Genomic DNA, 6,000 nt, shown 5'->3' with positions numbered 1-6,000 from the left:
TTGACAGTGGGGACGTTGTAGCATGGCATAAGAGAACAAAGGCTTCCGCTTGTACTGGTCTTGTACGCAGTGCATGAGTAGGATGTAGGAGGCATGTTCATTTCACCGTTATTTGTTTACCAGACACGGAGCGTTGTTGTTCACGGAGGGGCTTAATGTCATCAATGAATGAATGGGAATGTAAAGTTGTTGCGGGGCATATAGAACATTGTGTGCATGGTGGCAAAGAATCCGCCATGAAGTGAGATTACATGTTTGTATACTAGTATATGATGGAAATCTTTACTTTACAAGTAAATATTTTAGTGAGTGAGTAATTGGGGTTAATAGCGCACTCAGCAACATCTCGGTTTATTACGTTTCTTATTTATTTCGGGGCGGTGGGGTAGCCTAGTGGTTAAAGCATTGATTCGTCACGTCGAAAGCCCGGGTTCGATTCCCCACATGGGTACAATGTGTGAAGCCCATTTACCGGTGTCCCCCGCAGTGATATTGCTAGAATATTGATACCGGCGGCGTAAAACCATACTCACTCACTATCATTTATTTCAGTAAAACAATCATATATTTTTCACTGCTATTTCAGCTTTGACGTCCAATGGAACCTGTTTGGTCTGATAATCGAAACTGATTCTTATCTGGCGTTGGCGTTATATATTTACCACGCGATCCATTTTAGTCGACGTTACTGGGAACCAATTCTACCCCGGAATCACTGAAGTAGGGGGATGTTAGCGTCCAAATGTATATCGATGAGGAACATATTCTAAACTTATGAGTATCTTTTGAAGAACACGATCACTCTGCAGTCAAAACTATTCCAGATGTAACACACAGCCTGTAAAACACCGTATGAGGGTTAACGATCCAAATCAATCTCAATGTATATTAATAACGACAGTCATACAGACAGACGATATCTTCTGTCATATTAAATTGTCATATGGGGAATAGAATAACGTACTTGTCACGTGAGATCACAGTAACATTAGATTTCGTAATGAAATAGATATTCTCTTCTTAAAATCATTAATATGCATATCATATTTTTATCGATATGTCACTTTTCAGTGTGAGATTACCATTGCCTTGTACGTATGCTCGACGCAAATTGTATTATTACTCCGGTCAACATGTCAGTGTGCACTCCAACCGCATTCTCAGCTCCCTTGGGAGTATACAACCCAAGAACCGGTATTCGAACCCATGATCATAGGTATCTGGCACGCCTAAGGTACGCAAAACTCTTCGTAGCGACGTGCGGTGGCTAAGACCTCTGCCCCACCCCGACCCCAATCCCCCCCCCATGTGTCCAATATACACACACCCTTCCCCGTGCGACCCCACCCCGAGCTTGTTTGAATATGAAACACATACCTGTAGTGCATGCACTGCTATCATATAGTTATTTGCATCTGTACTTAAATTCATTCATGATATGTGTCGGTGATCCAACTTCAGTGAGTATGCAATGCAAAACACAAGAAGAAACGAGTACAGCACAAGAAACAAGGTGTGTGACTGCACTGCATCTGTTATTCACACGTGCAAGATATACACTGGCAGGCATTTTGAAAATAAATGTATTCTTTCCTTTGAAACCATCTACCGATGCTTGCATTCTCATATCATGGACGTAAGAGTACGTCTTCAAGTACTTGGCCCTTGGGAGAAGCTGTTCACCCCTTTCCGGGCTGTTTTCATCAATAACAACATATGGGACGTTATATAACACATGTGACCACCACCACCAAAGAATACCAACTCCCACGTGTAATGTACAAGCTACCGAGGCTTGTACATTTCACACGATGTACATTCCCCAGACTGAAGTGATGGATAACAGCACATCGACGTCCTCGGTCTAATCGTACCCCTAGTGTCTGCGGCAGTGACAGGACCTTTCTATTAAGGGATTGGGTCAGACCTCAAAGGTGCAACATCAGGTTGAGATCCAACAAAGTGCATATGATATAGACTCTACACCCGACGTGGGTTAGGTCCCGTAAACACAAGTTAAATCTCACATGAGATGTATGTGTGTGGTACAATGAATGGGTCTTTCACGTGAAACAAAATGCCAAGCATGCTTCGGTATAAATGACAAGGATATGTTTGTGTGACGTAGTTTAGGCGATACGGATATTTTACATACATCAACTAGCCATGAAAGGCATACAGTTTACGATACGATTTGGCAAGTCATTGCAACGTACGCCCCCACATTTTAAAACCTTTTAAAATATTTTTTAATTGTTTGAATTTTTCTTCTGCATGTTATAATGATCTGAATTGGAATGTGTTAACACGGTGAATAGTTTTACATAGATCATACATGTTGGCATCATTATATAAACAAAATTATAACATATGTAACATTAATAACTAATTATATAATGTAATAAAAATTTACTTTATTTTTCGGGATGCTCTCTGCAGTGTTAAAACATTCTGGCAAGTTTGTTTATTTGTTTGTTGGTTTGCTTGCTTGCTTGCTTGTTTGTTTGTTTGTTTGTTTGTTTGTTTGTTTGTTTGTTTTGTTTTATTTTATTTGCCAGCTTCACCACGGCTACCTCTTAATTATCAATTTGAGTTCTTTTTCAGACAAAGAATTTGTTGATAGTATGAGCAGCGTCCAACGGCGTCGAGGTACGATGAAGCGATCAACAACTCCTCGAGCCTGACCACAACATCCAATTTAGTTCCCTCCTTCTCCATTGTAATTGCAACAAAAAGATGCTGTGGGCCAACATGTATTCTAACCCGGGTCCCCAGGGGGTTAGGGGAGTTAAAAGGAGAAAAAAGAGTATTTGTACATTGTGTTAAATGCATAGGAAATGTAGCCGAGTCTAACGCGCCACAATTCGGTATAAAGAGTTGCGTCCATTAGCTGTGACAGTTCGCACTGATACGGTTTCAAGGTTTTGCAGCACCACACGATGTGGCAAGCATTACATTCCTATATATCTGCTTTTAAGTGTTGACGGTGGTACAGTGGAAATTCGCTATGCAGGGTTGAGCTCTTTTGGCGTGCCAACAAGTTATATTTGATCGTAGGTTCGAATCCATGTATGCCCTGATTTGTCGCAATGTTTGGCAGCACCATACGCATGTTCATTGCTTTCACCAAAGTGGTAAATGCCTAAGACCTGCATCACGTCCGGCTCTCCACCCACATGAAGATGACACACTGTGATACACATAAAACTGAAATACTGTAAATTAAAACCAAGGCAGCGTTAAACTTAACTCATTCAGATAAAATTACTTTTAAAAATGATATATGTCACCATCGCATACTGACTGACGTGGAGTACAATTACAGTCATTCTTAACAAGTCTCCTCCTTGTCTGTTCCTTTAGAAATCATGAAAGTGCTTTTCAAAAAGCCCATTATTTAACCGAATATCTTACACAATGTTGAATCATACAAAACAGAGTGTATCATCCAAAATGCATCACGCCCAAGGTTAGAAGTTTCATCAAATTACTGCAATATTACCCTAACGGGGTACCACGTGAGACCGAGGTCACATGACTGTCAGGGAGGAGATTAATTTCCGGTTACAGTTGCTTCAAACCGATTAAAGATGGACGTTTATGGCCGTTGTTTTAAATCAGTGTTTTGATCCTCTTTCCGCGAAAGAGCAAGGCCACTGTAAGGTGTTATTTCCTGAGCGCAGGTTTAAAGGAACCCTATCATTAACGCTAGACGGGTCGAAAACATGTCATTCTCCTCAACACTGAGTTTGAACGCATTCACCTCCTTACAGCCACGGATTTTGACCAGATTTAGGAAATTAGATATTCTTCTCTGAGTGTTATTCCCTGGGTGTGATTCAGACCGGTGTTGACTTTCATGATTGTTACTTTTCGTCTCTGGTTGTCATTTTCTAAATCCCTTATGGCTTATGGCTTTTGGGAAAACTACCTAAGAAACTTGAAGGTGCTTTAAAAGGAGTTGGTTATTTCAGATAAAATCTCATTACAATCTTACATAAAGCGGTTTGATAAGATGGGTGTCTAAAGTTTTCAGTGGGATCTGTTTGATTGGCATTTATTGTCATTGCCCTCGTGAAATGACTGTAGGTCCATATGACGATATTCAACAGCCTTTATTTGTGTAAGAGACCGGATTTGCTGTTAGAAGATACCATTGTACTACCGAAACAGGAATTACAGACCAAATCATAAATTTATTTGTTATGGCTTTCAAATGGCTTAACATAAATGTGATACTGTGCTTGGTGAATTAAAGCTGCATTGTCCTCAAGTTCTGTTTGACGAAAAAAATAAAGGGAGTGTATTCTAGACTTTTAAATAAAAGCGGCAAAACCATGTCCTTAATTATAAGAAATCTCCTCTAAAGGCAGAGTCCTTCGTGCGATTCCCACTGTACAAAGCATGTGTTTATGAATCTCAAACATATAAAAAAGGAAATTTCATTTTTCACCTGATTGTATGCAGGTTCAAGTCAAAATATGGAATTGCATCGGACATACTTTTGGTCAGTGATGCGTCATATTTGTAAATGTCCTCCATGTGTGTATCAACTTTTTAAAACAAACGATATATATGTTTATGCACCGATTGTGGTGCTGCTATATCTTTTAATTGATTTTCCTTGATTTCGAATAATGAAATATGTATAGCATAAATATTTAGCGTATTCTTATCAACGCGCAAGTAAATACACATATATAAACGCTATTGATATTCAAGCTCTCCGGTTTTCAATTGGTCTTCAGCAATCCATGTTTGTCGTAAAAGTCGACTAACTGGATCGTGTGGTCAGGCTCGCTGAATTGGTTGATGCATGTCACCGTATCCCAATTGCACAGACTTATGCTCATAATGACAATCACTCCATTTCCTGGTCCAGACTCGATTACTTACAGACCGCCGTCACATAGCTGGAATATTGCTGAGTGCGGCGTTAAACAACCAACAAACTACTACTATCACTAATACTTTAACCTATCCACTGACAGTTTAAGAGGAAGAAGAAGAAGAAATGAGTGTCAACCAAGCGAGTTTATAATCAAGTTCATGTATGGTGTGTTGAGAATCAATATGTCAAAATTAATGTAGATTATGCAGACAATGCAACACATTGTAAGTGGGTGATCAGCTTTTGCACAAACAGTCTCTAAGTGACACGATGCCGTGGTTCGATCCTTATATTACCGTCTTCGCCATGCTTGTGGTTTTGACACAGAGGTACATCTATGGTACGACCCAGGATATGTAGAGGGTGTCATGAAAAATGATAAATACAATATTCTTTGGAATAGGCCCGTATACAGCCTCAAACTTAACCAGGCCAACACATCTGACCTTGTCCTTTTTGGTAAATCCAAGATTCATGAATAACATGGCAAATATGCGGACCTCGCTTTCGAAATGTCACGCTTGCGTCCGAAGCCTAACCCGGATGACTGTGCCAGGCTCACCCAAACCCTCTTTGCTGCCTTGTTTCATTTTAATCTTTACATAATACTAATAATATTATAAATCCATTAACTGACCTCATGACCATCGAAACCAGCTACCCGATACCCGTTTGTTGCCCCCTACGACCATCTTCCCGAGGCAAGAGAGTTAACTGACTTTAAAAGTCCAGTTTCCACCCTTGCCGAACTAGGCTGGAATTCCTGGGCTCGATCATAGCACCACCAGTGGCTGTTATGAGTTAAGTCCCTTCTATGCCTCTCCTATGGACCAATCAGATTCCACCTCTCGTATCATATGCATTTGCTTCAAACAAAATGGCGGCGCCCAGTCAAGGCGATCTGATCGACAATCAGGATCTATATTGTGAGAAAACGGGTCTTACATCGCGAAGTGCATCAAATCACGTGAGCACCTGGATTAAAAACTTGAAAGGATTTGGAAAATATTTGTTGACAACGCATTGGCGGTGCATATGCTGTGCAAATCCTGCATGACAGTTTACGAACCGGATTTCGATTTTAGTGCACGATTTTGATTGGACTATGT

This window comes from Haliotis rufescens, unplaced genomic scaffold (genome assembly GCF_023055435.1).
Source record: "Haliotis rufescens isolate VD_foot unplaced genomic scaffold, xgHalRufe1.0.p SCAF_2, whole genome shotgun sequence".
Classification (NCBI taxonomy): domain Eukaryota; kingdom Metazoa; phylum Mollusca; class Gastropoda; order Lepetellida; family Haliotidae; genus Haliotis; species Haliotis rufescens.
The sequence above is the reverse complement of the archived record's forward strand: the minus strand, read 5'-3'. Positions refer to the sequence as shown.